The 21,872-nt window shown below is 35.6% G+C and overlaps 1 protein-coding gene and 2 pseudogenes across 4 annotated transcripts in view; all 3 read right to left on the reverse strand.

Moving 5' to 3' along the window:
- LOC126694379 (F-box/LRR-repeat protein At3g48880-like) overlaps positions 1 to 21,872 on the reverse strand; it is a 58,186-nt gene that overhangs the window by 24,720 nt on the left and 11,594 nt on the right. The gene's annotated exons all lie outside the window — the stretch shown is intronic.
- On the reverse strand, positions 2,094 to 8,748 carry LOC126693998 (serine/threonine-protein kinase ZRK1-like; annotated as a pseudogene).
- On the reverse strand, positions 11,150 to 16,219 carry LOC126693999 (ABC transporter C family member 3-like; annotated as a pseudogene).

Here is a 21,872-nt window from a genome sequence, read left to right on the forward strand (position 1 = left end):
TGGGTCTCATCCTTCCCTCCATTTGACAAAAGAGGTAATGCTTCTCAGACTACGAACTTCTCTGGATTTGGTAAATACTTTCATAAGAAAGGAAAAAAATTAATTCCTTAAACATTTTAGACATGCTAGAGTTAGTGATGTAGAATAGATAGCACAAGTCTTCCTAGAGCCACAAAGGCACCGGAAGTCACGGTGCAAGATCAAAGGAGGTGCCAGTAGAGGCCATCAGAGTGACGATGTTAGAATTGCATGAAATTTGGCAGGTTGAAGAGAAACGACATTCTAATCCAGACTCAAGATTACTCAAGGGTCTCCCAAATTTAGGCAAATTCCTTCATTAAGACCCCAAGAACAAGGTTTTGATATTTTTAGTAATATTTGTTTTTCCTTAATAAACTTTATTTCAAAAGTCAAAATAAGATCATGTTTTTAGGACATCTCCTAGAGACAGCATTTTCAATTTTTGCAATTATCTCAATTTTGTTATTTTTGGCAAAAATAACTATTTTGACACCTAATTACGTGATTAGCTCAAATTAGGGTTTTTGGCCGTTTTCCTAGCCGCCCTAGGGTTTCTTTTTACTATTCAGAAGCTAATGTGTTTAGTTTTTTTTTTTAATCAAAAAGCAATGTATTTGTTTTTTTGAAGCTTCCGCAACAACAGTTAGGCATGTAGTGAAAACTATCTTTGGTGAAGCCTTTCTTAAGTGGCTAATAATTGAGAAATAACATAGACAAGATTATTACATGGAGTTTAATTGTCAATTGATCATGAATTTGCAATTGGAAGTAAATTTTACTCTCTGGACTTCTTGCTAATTTTTGTCTAATATATGTTTATCAAGATTCTAACTGTTGTTGAAAATATGACCGCAGTATGGAGTAAGTATTGAATATAAGCGCCATATGGAGAAAGTGCCTGATGATTTCCATGTAGAACTGTATACATGTTGTTTGTTTTTAAACCCCTTAAAACACCACCAGATTAACCTAGTTATTTTGCCAAGTGATTACTTAGTCAAATTATCAAATCTAGGTTAACACAAATATATCATATCATTGTAAAGTGCGGAAAATAAAGAACGCAACGATATGATATCCTAAGAAAACCAAATCGGTAAAAAAACTTAGGGAGGATTTAACCTAGCTATCCTCAAGGTAAAATTGAATTCACTATGAAAGAATTGAAGTTTACACAATAGCGACTTAGACCACTAACATCCTATTGCTACCTCGAGTAGGAAATTTACTACCACGATCACGTGACAGCTCCGAGTCCACGGACTACTTCTTTCTTGGATTCACAACAAGTACAAGCACTCCCGCTTGTGTATCTTTAAGCTCTTGAATCTGCAACTGAATTGATCACTAAACTCTCAACATCAATCTTGAGATTGGAAACCCTAAGTGTATGTGAAGGCAAACACCTCTAGATCTCACAAAATATTCACACACACAGCATAAAGAGTAACCTCAAAACATGGCTAGGATTTTCCCTTTTATACTTAAAACAAAACATAAAACCCTACACATTAAATTGGGCTTAGGCTGAGTTGGAAAATTCTGTAGAAAAACAATCTGCATAAGCTTTGATCAATCGAGTCTAATTTTCAATCGATCGAGCCAGGCAGATTTATATAGTAAATCCTGCAGAACACTCGATTCCAACTTTACATATAAACACACTTTGAGCAAGTCTAAAACACGACTAAAACGCTTTGATTATGGTTTGCCAACATTACAAATTGAAGTTTTAATACATTAGTTCCTAATTCCTTAGAACCTAACACATGTCATTGTCTCATTAAGCCTTTGAAAATGTAAACGGGTGTGAATGGTTGAAATATAGATCAATATCATGGCATGGATTCAACTTGAATATCTCAATATCAAGCTTCATTGTGTTCGGGTTTGGCTACGAATTGTACTGATCTGGACCCTTACCAACAACCTTTTTTCCTTATTGCTTTCTCCAAATATAACATCAAAAGTAATAAGATAAATCTATATAGATAAAGATATACAGATAAAGCTATACAGAGCCAAGTAAGGTGTGCGACTAACTGAAAAATGATGATTATAAGACAAGCCTCTCAATCCACGAGTTCTTTGGTAACATCTACCATAGTTGCTCTTATCTCCGAGTCTCTACATGTGAAGGCAAGGTCTACCACTACTTGCAATTGTTGCTCTATAGTACTAGCTCTCCCTTCCCTTGCCAAGATTGTAGGATCCACAATGCAACGAACTTGAGCACCATTTTGCATACATACTACTAATCCAATACACTCTTTTTTTGGTTTGGAGGAGTCCACACATTCTCCAATATTCAATTGGGTAAAATCATTTGAATTCTGTCCTATTACAAGTTCTAAAAGTAGTGCGACAAAGCTATAAACATTAGCTTTCTCTGTTACCTTACCTGTAGCAAAATACTCGGGGAACATGTACCCTACACACCAAGACAAGATATCAACTTGAACGTGAGTTTCACCTTTAGGGACTGATATAGAAAATTAGAAGTTGGATAACTTGGCAACATCATGTTGATCTAAGAAGATATTCCGCATATCTATCCCTGTGGATGATGGGTCTAGAGAATGCAGTACAGAGAAATGAAATTACATGAGCAATCTCCCTTGCAATCTTTAACCTGCTTGCCCATGCTAAGGGCTGATGTTGTTGACTGCCACGAGAGCCCTGAATTTGATTGGCAAGGTTACCATTCACAGCAAATTCATTTACTAAAATGGGAGGTCGAGTCTCAAGGCAGCACCCTATAAGCGTTAGTACAATGTTGTGAGTGCTCATCTTTGCAGAAATCACTTGATCATTGATGACATAGTTGGACAATTCCCGGCCTTCTGTAATGTGTACACCACCTTCAAATTTCCTAATGGAAACAAGTCGGCTGTCAAGAGAACCCTTGTACCATTTCCAGTACAACTCATTATGGACTATAACAAGACGAGCATCATAGTTGTTGGTTGCCTGCTTGAGCTCTTCATCAGAGAAGCTACAAATGGGAATGGACTTGCTATTACACTAGGCAATCAGCTTTTCCAGTGCCATGCTTCCATTCTCAAAAAATGCTCTCTTTTTCCTTTCTATCCTTGCTCATTCTAAAGAAATAATTTTTTTCACCAACTTTGCATAGCTTGAAGGTGGCGTAACATTTTATCCTTATAATTTCTCCTACCGCGTCCCCACCAAACTGCCTTGAAGATTTCGTCCAAAGGTGGAGCTTTTTCTTATTAACCACTTGGCCCACTTTGGGACGATTGGACTTTATAGAAGACTGCTACAGGGGTCAATGGCCTACGCGTTCAACACTTCAGCATGAAATAAACTCCAGTTTTGATGCTTGCCACCTTATAATTGAACGATTCAAGTTCCACTAATGAACTAAACTACAAAATGTATAACATATGAACTCTTCCTAGTGCGTATGATGAATCAGACTTTACTACTTGCACTATCATAGTACAAATACAAGAAACCAACTTTGCTTAGAATTATATTTTATCATTGCACACATGCAATGTTACAGTAGAATTAAATTACATATCAAACTATACACATTATGATGATCATACACGCAAAATTTAACATGGCTTAATTCATCAATAGCATTTGCCACACTTGCATTGCTACTATTCCTTTCCCTTTTTTTATTCCTCTATCCCTATTCTTTTGATTCTTTCTACACTCAGTGAATTTAATGGCTATTTTTTCAATAAATTAACACGTAGTAGGCTGCATACCATGACCTCTCTTAAACCCCACAAAAAGTAGGAGGTTGTACACTATGTACGACCTTTAGAATGTTTCTATATCATGTATTCCTTACTTTGAACATAAATTAAACATTCATGCAATAATTCTAACATATAAACATCATCTATCAATTTCAAAATCAAGTTGCTTTTGAATTATAAAATTTGTAACTTTTATCTACAATCATATACCTTGCTTTCTATGCATCTACAATTCGAAAGGAGCATCACCTTGTCTTGCCAACAAACGAAATTTGTTCCTTTGAATCTTATTCCATTATTGAATGTTCGTTTCTTTGAATCTATCGAGATTCGCAAGTCTTGATCATCACTTTAGAAGCCTCTCTAAATCCTTTTTCCACCTCTTCGTAAATATCATCTCAAACTTGTTGGTGATTTTGGGGAAAACCAATGGAGAAGCAGAGAATGAAGTAGGTTTTGAGGCATGAACAAATTTGCTATCTTTAAGATGATATTTACCCACACTCGATTGAGTTTGCTATAAGGTTCAAGGCAAATCACCTTCAAGATACAATCAAACCCAAATTCTACAAGTAGCAATCTTGGAGTATCTAGTGAATTTCTCTCTTATAATGTATCACACTCACAAAATATGTTTGTGCTTTAAGTAAGCACTAGTCGCATACTCGCGCATTGCACGTGATAATTTTTTTAAGATGGTCTCATTAAATATTTTATTAATACTATAATTTTAGTTATTAATCATTAGTTTTTCATTAGTTTTTAAGTTAATAAAAACCTTAAATATACTTTTTTTTTTTTTTTTTTACCTTTATACACACACACACACATATAGTGTATCTTTACACATACCTTTAAGAAAATTCTATATATTCCACTTATTTGGATGTGTAAAATTATAAACTACTACTCCATAATGATAGTGGTTAATTATTTATTTTTTTTTTTAGTGATCTCATTTGTAATGCTTCTTACCATTATCATATCTTTAATAACTGATGATTTGCATAACAAAGACAATAAATGAGAGGTAACATTGTTCATTAGATTTTCGAAAGTAATAGTGTATAAAAATTATATATATATATATTATATAAATAAGGTTAAATGAAATGTCAAAAAATGGATTTTTAAATTTTCTAACTTTATTTCATATGTAATTTCTACTACTATCAGAGAAATTACATAGTTATGATTAATATGGTTTCCATAGTTAGAGTTTGATTAGTTTTAAATTTAAATTTAGTACTATGATTGTATTTAATTGTTGATTGTTGATTTAATTTTTTAAGTGAATTTAACGGTTTATGTTACTACACTGTAAAGTTTTTAATGTTCTCCACACGGTAATCTCTATTTTATTTTTTACTTCTCCTTACAACCTCTTTGTTTTCCAATTAACGATTACTAATTGACGTTTGGTTTTTTTTTCTTTATCTACACTTTATTACTTTGTATTTGTTTTTTTCTATACCATCTCTCTCTCTCTCTCTCTCTCTCTCCATTGGCAACCTATCGTTTTCCAAAATTTGATGATGATTCTATGACATTAAATATGCATTATTAGTTTTTTTTTTAATTTTTTTAATTTAGTGTTTTTAACTTGATTTTTTTTTTTTTTGTATTTCATTCTTCCTTTGATGCATTGGGTGTGAGAATGAGTGTTTCCATAGCATTACTCCACTTAATGTGGACAATTTTATTTTTAATTTAGGCAAAATATTATATTTTAAATTTTTTAAAATAAAAAAGGAGTGGAAATTTAAATAATTTAATGATATATATGGGGGATGTGGCTGAATTTAAATGTTAAATAAAATGATATGAGAAAAAAAAATACATAACAATAAACACTAACTTATCCAAATAATTCTATGTAATATAATAATAGTACATTCTTATATACTATTTTTAATTATTTATAATGCTATATGAAAATATTTGACAATCAAAGTCATAAAAAATTTAAAAATTAAAAAAAAAAAAAAAAAAAAACTTAAAACACAAAACTAAATCCCATCAACCAAAATAGAGTTCTAAAGAATGCAAAACTTTATCAAGCTAAAATAGAGATGCAAGAAAAATAAAAATAAAAATCCACCAAAAAATTGAGGGAGAAAGAGTGGGAAATAACCACTTTTTTGTGAGAGAAAATTATGTAAACAATGGAAGAGTGAATGAAAAATTTATACTAAGAGGATGATGATAATAAAATTTAAAAAAAAAAAAAACAAAATAAAGGAAGATAAAAATAAATAAATAAATAAAGAGGAAGAGTGATATCAAGGTAGGATGTTTGGGGAGATGAAAAGGTAAAGAGAAGAAGAAAGGTTGGAGAAAGTGTAAATGTTAAAAAAAATAATTACAATTTGATGAGCACAATTTTCTTTTATTTCAATTTAAGTAAAATATTACATTTTTTATTTTTTTTAAACAAAAAGAGAGAGAAAATATAAATAATTTAATGATAAGGAGGATGTGGTTGAATTTCAATATTGAGTAAAATAGAAGAGAAGAAAAAAAATAAGAAAAATTAAAAGATATAACAATAAACACTAAATTATCCAAATTATGCTATGTAATGGAATACTATTTTATTTTTATCTACTATCTTTAATTTTTTATAATGTAATCAATAAAATTTAACAATCAAAGAGCAAAATAATAATAATAATAATAATAACTTAAAACACAAAACTAAATTGTATCAACCTAAATTAGATTTCTTTAAAACACAAAAATTTATCAACCTAAAGCGGAGATGCAATAAAAAATAAAAATCCACCAAAACGTTGAGAGAGAGAGAGAGAGAGAGAGAGAGAGAGAGAGAGAGAACCTTTTTGTGAGAGAAAACTATGCAAAGAATGGAAAAGAGTAACAAATTTATAGTAAATGGGAAGGGATAAGAAGAGACAAATAAAGGAAGATGAAGAGAAAGATAAATAGTAATATTAAAGTAGAGGGTAGTATGAAAAGGTAAGGGAAGAAGAAAAGTTGAAGAAAGTGTAAATATTTAAAAAATAAGTGAATGTAAAAAAAATATAGGAAAATTGAAAATAAAAAAGAAATATATATAGATGTTAAAACTGATAAAGATGAATATGTAAAGTCAATAATCTATTTATATATATATATATATATATTTGGAAAAAAAAAGAATAAATAATAATTATGTTTCAAATGATGTGGTAATGAAGTGGCGCAACAGGAATTCAGCAGCAATAAATGTCATGTTTCAGCTTTTAGTAATACTAGTCGCTAACCCGTGCGATGCACGGGAAAAGGAAAACTACTAAAACTTAGTTCTAAAATAATATTATTTATTTATTTTTAAGAATGTTAAAAAATACATGAGTAATTATAGAAGTTCAAATCCCTATAAAAAGCTCAAATCTCTTAAAATAGTACACCAAAATGAAATATTTGATTGCTTTGTTCTACCCACATACAAAGTTAAAAACAACCTTTAACTTTGTATAACTTATTTTGTATCTTTAGTTAACAACCTTGAACTACTGTGCAGGGAGGACTTCCTCTTGCATGCTTTTGTGAGAAGAGACCTTTGTTTCCTGAAAATCAAAAAAGAAAGAAATTTTTGAAATAAAGAAAACACAGAAAACATATTGGAAGCAAAAGTTACTACTCACAATACCACTTGAGAATACACTTTGATCGTATATATAATTATTTAAGACATACATTTAGAGAAAGATCAAAACCCAATTAAAGAAACAAATGGATTGTAGAGAACCAAATCTAAGGTACATAAACTATCCTACAGTTGTATTATGACTATTTGATAATCCTTTCAGATTTTTAATGAGGCTCCTAATTCTCTATTTTATCAAATATGGGAATGATAGATAAGTTGAACAAAAAATAAATTTTAGGTCATATGTTTGCTTAAGTTTCAAATTAATTTTTCAATCTTTCTATTAATTCACTTGTAGAAAGTTTTGTAGACGAACTTCGTAAACAAAACTGACAGAACATCATACAAAAATATCAAGGCAAGGCAAACAACGGTTTCTATGAATTTAATTAAATAAAACTGTATCTTACCAAAGTTCAATCTGTTTCTTGAAAGAAAAAAAAAAACTCTTTTTAATAAACAAACTTAAGTTGTCATTAAGACTCTTGCTACAACAATTTCTCTATTTTTTTTTTTCATATAAATAAAAAATATGCACCTCCTTATCTTATGCCACTTTGTTGATTACTAAAAATATTTGTTTTCTACCTTAAAGCATAAGAACCTATGCCATAACCATGTAAACAGAACCTATAAAAATAAATATGTTTAGATCCCACAAGGAGGAAAAGATAAAATTATACCTTCCAGATGCAAGCCTTGTCTTAAGAAATCTTTAAAATTAACTTTTCTTGAAGCTTCAAGCAAAGCTGAAACAGCAACGTAGAAAACATAAATAACCATAATTTCCATGTGTCAAAAAATTTGTTCAAGCATTACAACACAACAATTGATTTAACAAAAAGGATTAAAGTTAATATATTACCTCAATTGTTTTGAAATGAAGCACAAGAATGCCCTAATTGGAAAAGCCATTCCTAAACTGGCATAGGAATAAAACCATACATATTAATTCAATTGACATCTGTAAGGTACAAAGTACGTCTTCTTAGATGAATTAATTAGTATCAATACGAGGAGCATATAGGTTCTGATCAATAAAATCTATAAACATTTCCCCAAACCCTTCTTTGTTCTTAAAGGGAACAAATATGACAAAGAAATTGGATCCGAATAAAACAGGACACATAATTTTTTAAAATCAATTAAATTTCTTAATCAATTTTGATGCTGCATTACATGTCACTAAAACTATCAAAGTTCATATTTTAATGCATAACTTAATGGGAGATTAGGAGAAAGAGAAACAATAAAATTTGATAAAACAATACCTGCAGTTGTGTTAAGACGTATATCGTTAATTGAAGCCATCCTCATTTGCTTTGCTCCAGAATTCATAGTCTTAATAATTGGGAATTGACATGCAAAAGCAAAATCTAATTTAAATCTGGCATTTCTTCAACTCAAATATTTGAAGGGGAGATAATACATGCCTCTAACTTCTGAAAAAGGAGATCGTTAAAAACTTAAAATAGGTAGAGATTTATAGGAAATTTACCTAAGAAGGGTTAGGGAGAAAAATTCAAAAGGTAAAAAAAATAATAAAATAATAAAAAAGAAGGAAAAAATTAAACGCAATAAACAACATAAATTCAAAGAACAGAGAAAGAACATAAGTTTAGAGAAAAGCGAGCGTACCTCGAAGAACAATAACAAACCCACCACATTGGCAAACAGAGAAGATCAATGGTTGAAGTTGTGACTATTGATTAATCTTATGATTCTTGCAAATGGGCAGTTGGATTTTATGGGTCGTTGGGGATAGAGACTGGAGTGAGAGAGAAAGGTCGCAATTGAAGAGCAAAGTTTTATGCGTGTGGCCGTGGGTTCGTAGGATTTTTAGTTTGGGGGCTTTTCAAAAATGCTTGTATGGAGAAATTCTCCTCAAAGAGTGTACTTTAGCGTGCAAATGCTTGTATGAAGTGGTTTTTTTTTTTTTTTTTGGAAAGAAATATATAAGCGTGCAAATTTCGTAACTACCCCTGTTAGCAGGATGGTGCAATATCTTGCTAATCAGTAACGTACAGAGAGAGGGGTGCCCAGGGTGAAGAATCAGAAGCTTTTTATTTTTGTTTTTTTTTTTTCAGAGATATAAACTGAAACTTATTAGGGAAGGTGTAAAATTTATAACTACCCTTTGGAACAGTGCAATTGGACACAACGGTAGCAAAAAATAGTACTGAAACATTACTCTTATTTCACTAAATGAAAAGGCACAATTTTTTGGTGTTTTTAAATGTAAATGTGGCAGTAATTTGTCTAATCACGTGGCGTAATGAAGCATGGTCAACAAAAAGTCAAACTTTTTGGCTATTAGTTATTATATAGACATAGATGGGAAATGCTAAGAATCCAATTAAAAGAGGTTTTGACATTACTTTTATGGGAAATGAAAAAAGTTGTCAAAATATTAATTGCTTTTTTTTCTTTCTCCATAAAAACTTTCTTTAACTGGATTCTTAACCAGTGTCCTAAGGGCACTCATTAGCATGACCCTATATAAATATAGATTAGAAAAAAAATTATCATTATTCTATAATTTCATAAATATGAACCCCTATTAATAAACAATGAAGAGTTGCCTTTCAAAAGGCACACTTAAAAAGTCATGCAAACACTGTAAAGCCTCTTAAAATGTTGCTTTGGCTGTCTTAACTGTTTCACTATCGTTTCAATTGCAAAATTTTGTAGAAAATTGTTTTTGCAACTATCTCGCTTCGCTCAAGCGAACCTCAAGTAACCATCGAGTGAGCTTAGGCTTAAGCCCACATATGCTTGCCTGTCCTCTGCTCAAGAGCCAAAACTCGCTGAGTGAGCTCACTACAGTATCGATTTGCATTCTCTGTTTCCCAATCAACACTCTCAGTGTACTATAGCTTTGCCTTAGCGACCCTCAAGCTCACTCAAGCAAGCCGCTGAAAACATGGTTTTTTTTTTCTTTCAATTTTTTACATCCAATGTAAGATCACTCACATATCACAACCCACAATTACTTTCACCAATATATAACAGATCATACATCAATTATGCTCATACATCAGACTGCCTGCAAAGTATGTAAAAATTATTTGTTGATTTCTGTTTCTTAAGTTTCTAATTGATTTCAACTGACAATCCAGTTAACTCAAACTTCCCTCCACTTACAGGTAACTCCGGAAGGTCTTAACTCTGATGGGCTGAACAAATTTTTGCCTGGTTGCAATGGTGTTCTACTTGTAAGTTATAAGCCATTTGTTCTATTATATTGAAGTATCACTATGTCTAAATTACTATTTGGCATCATTGTTTTAAAATCATGCTTTAAATTGCTCAACTCTTACATAACCTATCATTTGACAGGATAGCCTTAAACATAAGACATTCTCAAGAGAAAATTGTATGTAAGAATAAACTTACAGGATTCATTTCAAGCATAAAAGTTATAACTTATTTTCTCTAATAAATAAAAACCATTATCTGTCATTAACTGAAATGAACCATGTGTACATTTGTTCAAAGAAATAAGGGTACATTATTTTTTGGTAGAGTATACCTAAAACACACAGCAACCACTTAGGCCTTGTTTGGTTTAAAAAAATGGTCACTCATCATTCAATTTTCATCACCCATCACTCATCACTTAAAACACTCCACCCTGTTTGGCACCATTACTCACTTGTCATGTCTCAATATTTTTTAATTATTTGTGGGTCCCATATCTGTACCTTGTGCAGCTTTTACTTTTTTTTTTTTTTTTCCTTCAATCCCTAGTGATACCTTGCAATACCAGTGGCATGTGTGGGGCATACCGTACCTATATCACTCCCATTAGCATTTCTTAATGTATATTGAATTAAAATCTTTACCATTAATGACCCTACATATAATATCTCAGTTTTGAGGTAGTGAACAAGAACTCACCTGCAGATCCCGAATATCAACTTCTCCATTTGATGGCCAAGAATGATTTGGCTGATTCTCTTTTATCACAAGAGGTGGCTCACTTGGGATACAAGTGTATTGAAGAATTCTCTCTACTGATATAATTTTGTTCTCCATTTGGCAAAGAATCAAAATTACCCAGGCTTGTAACATGTTTAGGTTAAGTCCATATGCCACAGCTAAGCCTGCAATGCCTTCAGGACAAAAGGAAATATATATATATTTGAGTTCCTTTAGCAATTAAAATCAAGCAGCGCAAGTAGAACTGTTAGTAAGACACCAAATGGGTATTATTTACCCGGAACAATGACTCCTTCTGGAATAGAGATCAAGAAAACTAAGAGGAAGAGAAAAGCAATAAAAGATAACATATCCAAGCGCAAGCACAACCATTCCCTTGCACTTGCAATATTGAACCTTGGCCGAGAATAAGCATCCATCAGTTTCATATTTATGTCCCTAAATCTTGTTTCTTCATCAAAGCTTCTAATAGTTGTTGAGCCTGAAATTGTTTCAGCAAAATGTAGTATCACTGGAGCTTTGCATACTCCAACTAATCTTGCTAGTTCTCGTGCTGAAGTTATGTAATATTTCTGCATAATTATACATTTGTGAGAACACCTCTCTCCACATAAAACTGATAGGATTACAATGTAAGATTACCATGGAATTTAGGTATGATGGATGCATATCTTAGTGGCTCTTCCATAGTTCTAACAAAAATTTCTAGAAATTATAGCGCATAAAGGGCACTGAAAAGTACACTACATTCATCTTGCAAGTTGGCAAACATCTATCTCTAGAAAAAACTGATATATTACTAACTGTCCCATAAGTTTCAGCCATTGGGAAATGGTTGATTTAATCATATAACCATAATATTCTAACAAAAACATTGTTCAACAAGTATTCATATATCTAGAAATTCAGTGAATTTTTATTTCCAATAAGACAGAAAAACTCTATAAAAAGGTTTGACATTTAATCTTGGAGAGCTTGTAGCTTGTACAAGCCTAAAATATAAAGAATGCGGTGTAAAGAACATATAGTGAGATCATTTATGTCATCCTAAATGTCAAGTGATTAAGCCATTTTCAGCATAAATGTAAGACAACATTATGACAAAGTCAGATGGTATACCTGATACCAGATACAGACTGCACTCACTGGGATAAAAATGATGAAAACCTGCCATGCAACTTGAGACATAACTGCAATAATCCCAAATAGCTGGATTGTTGAAAAGGCAAATGCCCCAACTTGAAATGGAACACTCAAATCCACTGCACTTTGGTCTGTAGAAACCTGCAATAACACAAAATTAATTTAGAAAATTTCTGTACCCCATTGTGTTTATCTGAAAGAATAAATGTGTGTGTGTGTGAGAGAGAGAGAGAGAGAGAGAGAGGAACTGCTCAAACTGAAAAGAGAGAGATAAAATTACAAACTATGGAAAAAAAAAGGAGCACCATACACATTATTTACACTTACTCGGTTGAGGATTCGTCCACTTGGAGTGGCATCAAAAAAAGACATGGGAGAACCAAAAATGCGTAAGTGCATTTTATTGAATAATTGATTGGCAGCCATGAATCCAGCTGCTGCAACAAGCATGGTTCTCACAAGGATGCAGAAAGAACTTCCAATGGCCAAAGAAACATAAACAATCATTAGAGTGGAGCTACCAACATCAGGCTTCATGCCCTGTGAGACAGGAGTTGCCCAGACTATCCAATAATTGCTTCCAATTTGAAGTAGCTGAAAGAGTACTTGTGCTAGCAATATAAATGGCACAAGAGTTTCTCCATACACCATAGTGATATATTTCCAATAGACTGAAAATCTAACTTTACCTTTCTCTCTCTCTTCTTCTTGGATAATCTGTCCTTTTGACAAAACTTTGTCATCTACTTTTGCATTTTGAGTATCTTCATTCCCTTGCTTCTGCACAACCACCACATTACCAATTTCCTTGCTCGTACTAATAATTCTAGAAACTAACCCAGCCTCTGTAGAATCAAGTGCCGACAGATCTTTCTTATGCGCTCCCACAAGTTCCATAAAATCAGTTCCTGAATTAAGAATGTCATTGTACTTTCCTGCTTGAGTAATCCTTCCTTCTTTTATGACCTTACAACAAGTTGAGTTCAAGGTAGTTAGCAGTTGAAACTCTATCCATAAGCTTGAGTTCAAAAAGAAAAAGACAAAAAGAAGCTAAATGTGAATGGCTCATCAAGATAAGATCAGCAGCAGTAAGAACTCCACTTGATGAGTAACATAAACCACTGTTTTTGAACTCAAAAGTCCCAGCAAACATTCCTACCATTTGGTTATCAGTAAATATACACCAAAAGGAGTTAATGCAACAACTACCAAAAAAATATGAACAAAGTGCAATGGTATTGCAAGACCTTTAAGTGGTTGACAAATTAAAAAAAGAAACTCAATTTACCCCAAATTTAAAAGAATTAAAATTGGCAAATGAATTAGTAATTACCTTAAAGAGGTGGGATCCTGTATGAACATCCACGGCACTAAATGGATCATCAAAGAAATAGATATCAGCATCTTGATATAGAGCACGTGCAATTTGGACTCTTTGCTTCTGCCCGCCACTCAAATTGATTCCTCTCTCGCCAATGACAGTCTGATCCCCAAATGATTAAATTTCCAGATCCTTCTTCTAGGAACATGCTTCAAGGACCCTCTATTACTTTTCCCTTTCCATCTCTTTGCCAAACAATATGTTCTCTTCAACCTTGCCACTTTGTATCCAAGGAGACTGAGCAACATAGGCCTTTGTCCCACACAACTTAACAGTCCCAGATATCTTGGGTACTTCTCCCAGAATACAGGAAAGCAAACTTGACTTGCCTGAGCCAATAGTCCCACAAATAGCAACCCTCATGCCTTGTTTCACTTCCAAAATTAATATCTTTTAATGTTGGATTAGAGGAAGATAAATCCCAAGACAAATTCCCGTCAATAATCTCTATTGTTGTATCAGAACTACCCCTTGGAAGCCTCTCTATAACATCAGACTGCAAGTCATCAAGACAAAGGAAAGATGCAATTCGATCAAGGGACACTTTCATTTGAACTATCATTGAGATTGTCTCTGGAAAGTTACTGATAGACACCTGAAGAACCCCAAATGTTGCAAGTGCAGATAAGATCCTCCCTGACTCCAGTGGGATCCCCATCAACATACAAGCTCCAAAAGTGACCACCAATACAAATGTGGAGGCACCCGAGAAGACAAATGAGGATATAGCAGAAGTGTAAAGAAACTTATTCAACCACCCTGCCTCAGTCTTCCTGAGCTCCATGATTTTAGATAGAAACTTCATATCCCATCCTTGAAGCTTGAGAATCTGCATGTTGCTTAAAATCTCAGACGTTGCCTTCATCCTTCAATCTTTGGATTCCATTATCTTGCCCTGAAATTTCTTTTGTAAACTTCCCAAAGGAAAATTAACCAACAAAGTAAGTATGCCTGCAACATAAGCCGCAATTGAAGCAAGCCCAAGATTTTTATACAAAATTGATGATGCAATGGCAACTTGAACAAGAACAATCCAAGTTTCATGCATAAACCAACTGAAATTACCTATCCTCTGAGCATCAATAACCATTAGATTGATGATCTCTCCACTGGTGTGGACCTTCTTTGACTGGCATGAAAGGGTCATCTCTTTATTAGAGATCATTGTGACCAATACTGACTGGATCCTAATTTCAATCTGCTGCACCCTAAAGGAGTTGTGCTCCTGTGCGAGACATTCCACAAGTTTTGCAGCAGAAAACATTGAAACCAGAACATAGACTTCATTTTGGCTGAAATCCCGCCGCCCATTGAGGTATTGAACAAAAGTGTAGATCAGATATGGTCCAACATAAGAAGCCACTGTGTTCATAATCTCCAAAAAGGCTGTCAAAAGAATCTCTTTCCATGCAGAGGAGATTAATGCCTTTGCTATCTTCGTTGTGGTGACTCCATTAATTGTTCCACACTCAGCCTCAAGCTTATTTCTAAAATTTGCAAAGGCCCCAACTACACTATCACCAGGAGCAAGTTGAGGAACATCCTCAAGGTCTAATGTCTTCTTATTGCCAAGAGAAATTAAAGGAGCCATCCATGAGAAAGTAAGAATACTGAAAAAACCAGCACTCGAATAAGGGGTTACAGTTTCACTGCCCTTAGACTTGTTTGACTCTGCTTCATTACTTGCATTAGAATCAACAACAAAAGAGGTTCTTTTAGGGCACCTAGACCCTCATTTTTCCCAATAAGCCCAACATAACAGAAGAACAAACCCATGACAACAGAGACAACATCGGAAACAAAATAGTGAACAGGTAAATTGACATGTTTCCTATAAAGAACATCTATAACAAGGCCACAAGAAGAAGTAAAGAGATACAAACCCCACCAAACAATCAACAAACATGGGTACTTTGGTTCACCTGAATTAAACAATTGGGTACGCAAATAAACACTAACTGCACCCCAAGCAAGTGTTTTAAGAGCTAAATCCAAAAGTGTCACTAACTCTTCAATAGACCAACCATTTCTATACCAACAGTAATTCAATAAACATAACACAAGACTAAACAGAGAAACACCCAGACAACAAATTACAGTCTGTTTAAGGTACAAACACCTTGTTTCCTTAAACCTTCGGCTTGGACCTTCACTATTAACCACCTTGAATTTCTTGCACAGCCATGAGATAAGCATGACAAGTAACAAAACCAGATGAAATGAAGCAGAAAGCCCCCGTACGAAAACAGGTTTCAGAAGAAAATCAGTACCTGGGTACATGAATGAGTAGTAATGTGAGAACAAGGTTGTCCTACCACCCTTTGAGGATTCAACAAATTGCATTACGGAGCTTTTGTGGGGTTTTCTGCCAGAAAAGATGGGCATGCAAGACTCTGATAGACTCTCTGTCAGAGTGAAAGATTTTCTCTTACATATATAATTGAGTGTTTGTTGGGTCCTAGGATGACGTGGCCGGCAAGTCTCATAGGTCTAAGAGTGCCACCAATGTGCAGCAACGTGAGACAAACAAAGGGGGATGTATTTCCACTAAGGTGTGCACTCTCAGGTGGATTTGCTGGTGTCTGCTTCTTTTCAGTTCTTTATTAGCCAACCCAACTGGTATCAGTGTATACTATCAAATCAATTACTGAACTTTCAATTCTACCAAAACTTTTGTATCATTATTGATTCTTGGACACTAGGACATGCGAAAAAACTAGAAACAATTTGACAAATTTTTTCCTCCCTTATTATTTATGACATGACCAACAGGGCCACCCTAGGCCAAGGCCACTTAGGCCTAAGACCCCAACTAGAGAAGGCCTCCAAATTTTGGGGCAAAAATTGATATATATATATATAAAAAAGATATAGGGAAAAAAATTAGCTTTATATTTTTTTTTTCTACTTTTAAGAAGCCTTAAAAAACTGAGTAATGCTAGAGATAATGCAACTTTAAATACAAATATATGTGTCATTAATCACAAAAAATGATTCATATACGAAAATACTAAAAATACTATAATTTTACTTCAAAGCCTTTATAAATTGATGTGACAATTAATATGATTTATGCATGCCAACAACTTATTAAACGCATTTTTGAATTATTTTTTTATGATTGATAATATATCTTTGTAAGCCTCATATTTTAAAATTTATAATATCCCTAATATCGTTTTTTTTTTTTTTTTTAGAAACCCCTAACATCGTTTATTCAAATACTTATTTATTATCTTTTTGAAGTGTTAATAATGACTAATCACATTCATTACTACATCATTTGTAAGTTTTTTTTTTTAGAAAAATTTGTTATAGCTTTAAAATTCTTCCACAAAAAAAAAAGCATATTACAAAATAAAAATAAAAGGAGTGGATTTTTGTTAAAAAAAAAAAAAAAAAAAACAGATTGTTTTCAAGTTTTTTCCCTGTTAAACATAAAGTTTAAGGGTATTCTTAAATCACATAAAAGTTTAGTCCAAAGAAGGGAATCCTCTTATAAATAGTATAGATTATGATATTAAATACTAGTTAAATATTATTTAAGTGATAATATAAATGTCACATTCAAATATATCGCCTTAGGACATGTAGCTTACTAAATCAATTGCAACACGGATGAGAATGCATGCTGCAAAACATAGGATCAAGTTTGGCCTCCAATTTTAGGTTGCCCCTGATGACCAATACACTAGGTATTTACTAGAACTGTGACTTTTTTAAAAGATTTAAAAGTGTTCATATGATAATTAATTCTTATTTCCAATAGATTATTTGTATTGTAAGGGCACGATTTGTAACGACTCATGAACGACGTTGGGCTCGTATGCAAAGGGCCCTAACAATGTGATTTGTAGAGAGTGGGCTTGAAAGGCATGACCTTGGGCACAGATGGGCGGTTTAATCATGGCTTGCATGGAAGCTCTTATATGGGCGGGCTTGGCTTATCTAGCCAAGCCCTCCATTAGTACGGGTTATAGGACCTGAGTCCTCAGACGACATCCAAGGAGCCTTGTGTCCTCCATTTTCTCCCTTTCGCAGGGGGTCGAGAGAGAGAGCCCCCCCCCCCCCCCCCAAAAAAATTCTTCTGGGGGGTTTTTCCTTTTATATTAGTGTTCCTTTTTCCTTTTAGAGTCCACGTGTAAGTTTTACTTTTTGGGGTGCAGACCTGTCCTGTCAACCCATACCTAAAGTGGTCTGGGGTCGTTGGGAAAGTTAAAGGGCATGGTTTAGAGTATGGGCTTGTCAGGTACAGGGTTTTGTATTATGACGCTGGCAGCTTTTCTGCTTGCCCTGCCCCTACACTCAGTTTGCTCCTTTCTTTAGGCATTTAGTGAAGTGTCGAGCAGGAGGTCGTCCTCGACAATGGCTCTCCTCGACTTGGGCCCTGAGCCCTAATGTAGAGTGGGACCGGGCCGCGAATTCTTTGGCCCCCACAATAGCCTCTCAAAAGCCTACTTCCCGACTATTAATTGGGGAGGAGGGTTTTAATAATGTTGGGCTTACATCCTAGCTTGCTCAGATTCTACACTCCATTAATATTTGTGTTTTTCTATTTACATGGGAGACGTGCCAAATTAAGGGGCATTCCTTTACCCACTCACGCGGAGTCCTTTGACGCTTCTATACTTGAGGCGTGCCTTCACGAGGATCTTCAGATCCTACGGTCACGAATGGCGTTGGAACTTGAGCCAACTATTCCTTGTCCGTAGCATTCCTTGGAAAGCTGCATGAATTGAATGTCACCAACTTACCCTTTATATGAGTAGGATAGGAGGTTGTTCTCCTTACATACAAACCCTTCGACTCTCTTCAAAATCCTAATCCTTTAGCCATAATCACAGTTTGCATACTTAGTGTTATCCACCCTTTGTGCAATATGTTTGAGACATGGACTGGGGTATTAGAACTACATCCTCCACAGAGGCGCCGGGTCCTTCCGAGACTCAAGGTGGCATGGTCTGGACAGGGGAGGCACAGATTCAAGTTAGTCTTCTGTATTGGCAAAGGGGGAAATGGTATTTCTCCCTCTTTCAGTCAAAATCCGAAGCAGGTACTGGTCGCACCAGATTCTTGGTGCGTCAGAAGTAAAGTTTTCCGCCATCAGCGCCGTCTGCTATATCGCAGGCATGGTTACGTGGAGGCCCATCAACTTCCGGCTGCCTGCACCTTTTCTTCAACGGTGCTAGCCTCAAGTTGGGTTCCCTGCACCTTTTCTTCAGCTACGCTAGCCCGAAGTCGGGCTTTCTGCACCTTTTCTTCAACGGTGCAAGCTTTGAGTCGGGCTCTTTGGCTGCCTGAGTTATAGGCATGTAAAAGTATTGAGGAATGGCTTCCTTAGACGAAATTTTGAAGCTGCAGCACGTCTCTTCTCTGCACCTCTTCTTCGGCTTTTTCTTCATTCCCTTGTATCTTTTTTTTTTTTTTTTTTCGCTTTCATAGTTAGTTTCAATATGAGCTTAATAAAAGATGAATTTATTTCTTTTTAAATATTTTCCTTTCTGCAACAATTATTTTGTGAATGATTGCTCTACATGTGTGTTTGCCTTTAATGATACTTAGAGCAGGAAACCTTGAAACAGAACCCTACTAATTCTAATTTGTCGACATTACCAGGCATAATAATGATAATTCTCAGTAGATTAAACTCATGAATCTAACCGAGATAACAGCTGAAAACTCTGTAATGCATGCGAGGCGACCGTCCGAGGACGATGAACTCTAGATAACTCATTCGAGAGGGTGGCCGAGCAGTGAGGGACTTTGTTTGTGTTTTGATAACGTAAGGCTCGATATTGCAGTTGCACCAATTCCCTTGGCCCTTAGAATCTACCCCGGGAAAGAGTTCCCCATTGATAATTGGGTTACTCCCAAAACTGGGACTACATGACGTCCAGGTTGTGTCCAACCCCGTATTGTCTCTTCTAAGTAGTTGGTTTCCCCAGAAGCTTGAGTCTGAGGACCGTACAAGGCCTTGGTTCTGTCCAAAACTTGTAGTTTTTCTTCTAAGTAGTTGGTTTCCCCAGAGGCTTGGGTCCGAGGACCATACAAGGCATTAGTTCTGTCCAAAATTTGTAGTTTTTCTTCTAAGTAGTTGGTTTCTCTAGAGGCTTGAGTCCGAGAACCATACAAGGCCTTGGTTCTGTCCAAAACTTGTAGTTTTTCTTCTAAGTAGTTGGTTTCCCCAGAGGCTTAGGTTCGAGGACCATACAAGGCCTTGGTTCTGTCCAAAACTTGTAGTTTTTCTTCTAAGTAGTTGGTTTCCCCAGAGGCTTGAGTCCGAGGACCATACAAGGCCTTGGTTCTGTCCAAAACTTGTAGTTTTTCTTCTAAGTAGTTGGTTTCCCCAGAGGCTTGGGTCCAAGGACCATACAAGGCCTTGGTTCTGTCCAAAACTTGTAGTTTTTCTTCCAAGTAGTTGGTTTCCCCAGAGGCTTGAGTCCGAGGACCATACAAGGCCTTGGTTCTGTCCAAAACTTGTAGTTTTTCTTCTAAGTAGTTGGTTTCTCCAGAGGCTTGCGTCCGAGGACCATACAAGGCCTTGGTTCTGTCCAGAACTTGTAGTTTTTCTTCTAAGTAGTTGGTTTCTCCAGAGGCTTGGGTCCGAGGACCATACAAGGCCTTGGTTCTGTCCAAAACTTGTAGTTTTTCTTCTAAGTAGTTGGTTTCCCCAGAGGCTTGGGTCCGAGGACCATACAAGGCCTTAGTTCTGTCCAAAACTTGTAGTTTTTCTTCTAAGTAGTTGGTTTCCCCAGAGGCTTGAGTCCGAGGACCATACAAGGCCTTGGTTCTGTCCAAAACTTGTAGTTTTTTTTCTAAGTAGTTGGTTTCCCCAGAGGCTTGGGTCCGAGAACCATACAAGGCCTTGGTTCTGTCCAAAACTTGTAGTTTTTCTTCTAAGTAGTTGGTTTCCCCATAGGCTTGGGTCCAAGGACCATACAAGGCCTTGGTTCTATCCAAAACTTGTAGTTTTTCTTCTAAGTAGTTGGTTTCCCCAGAGGCTTGGGTCCGAGGACCATACAAGGCCTTGGTTCTGTCCAAAACTTGTAGTTTTTCTTCATTGATTTATTTTCCAAAGATTAGCCCCTTGACCAAGGTGGGAAGGGGTTAGCTTGATGTTGGAAGCCCCTAGAATTATCCGTGCCCTTAGCACTGTCAGGTATAGCTCCTAGTGGAAACTTATGTTGGAACAACAACAACACGTCGCTGGAAATGAAGGAACTCACACAGATCTTTGCTTTATAAAGGCTCAACCCCACCGCCACCTGAGCCAACGCGCAAGCCTTTCCCATAGACGGCGCCAATTGTAAGGGCACGATTTGTAACGACCCATGAACGACGTTGTGCTCGTATGCAAAGGGCCCCAACAATGTGATTTGTAGAGAGTGAGCTCGAAAGGCATGACCTTGGGCACAGATGGGCGGTTTAATCATGGCTTGCATGGAAGCTCTTATATGGGCGGGCTTGGCTTATCTAGCCAAGCCCTCCATTAGTACGGGTTATAGGACCTGAGTCCTCAGACAACGTCCGAGGAGCCTTGTGTCCTCCATTTTCTCCCTTTCGCAGGGGTCGAGAGAGAGAGCCCCCCCCCCCCCAATTCTTCGGGGGGTTTTTCCTTTTATATTAATGTTCCTTTTTCCTTTTAGAGTCCACGTGTAAGTTTTACTTTTTGGAGTGCAGACCTGTCCTATCAACCCGTACCTAAAGTGGTCTGGGGTCGTTGGGAAAGTTAAAGGGCATGGTTTAGAGTATGGGCTTGTCAGGTAGAGGGTTTTGTATTATGACGCTGGTAGCCTTTCTGCTTGTCCTGCCCCTACACTCAGTTTGCTCCTTTCTTTAGACATTTAGTAAAGTGCCGAGCAGGAGATCGTCCTCGGTAATGGCTCTCCTCGGCTTGGGCCCTGGGCCCTAATGTAGAGTGGGACTGGGCCGCGAATTCTTTGGTCGTTGGGAAAGTTAAAGGGCATGGTTTAGAGTATGGGCTTGTCAGGTACAA

Source organism: Quercus robur, chromosome 8, assembly GCF_932294415.1.
Source record: "Quercus robur chromosome 8, dhQueRobu3.1, whole genome shotgun sequence".
Lineage (NCBI taxonomy): Eukaryota > Viridiplantae > Streptophyta > Magnoliopsida > Fagales > Fagaceae > Quercus > Quercus robur.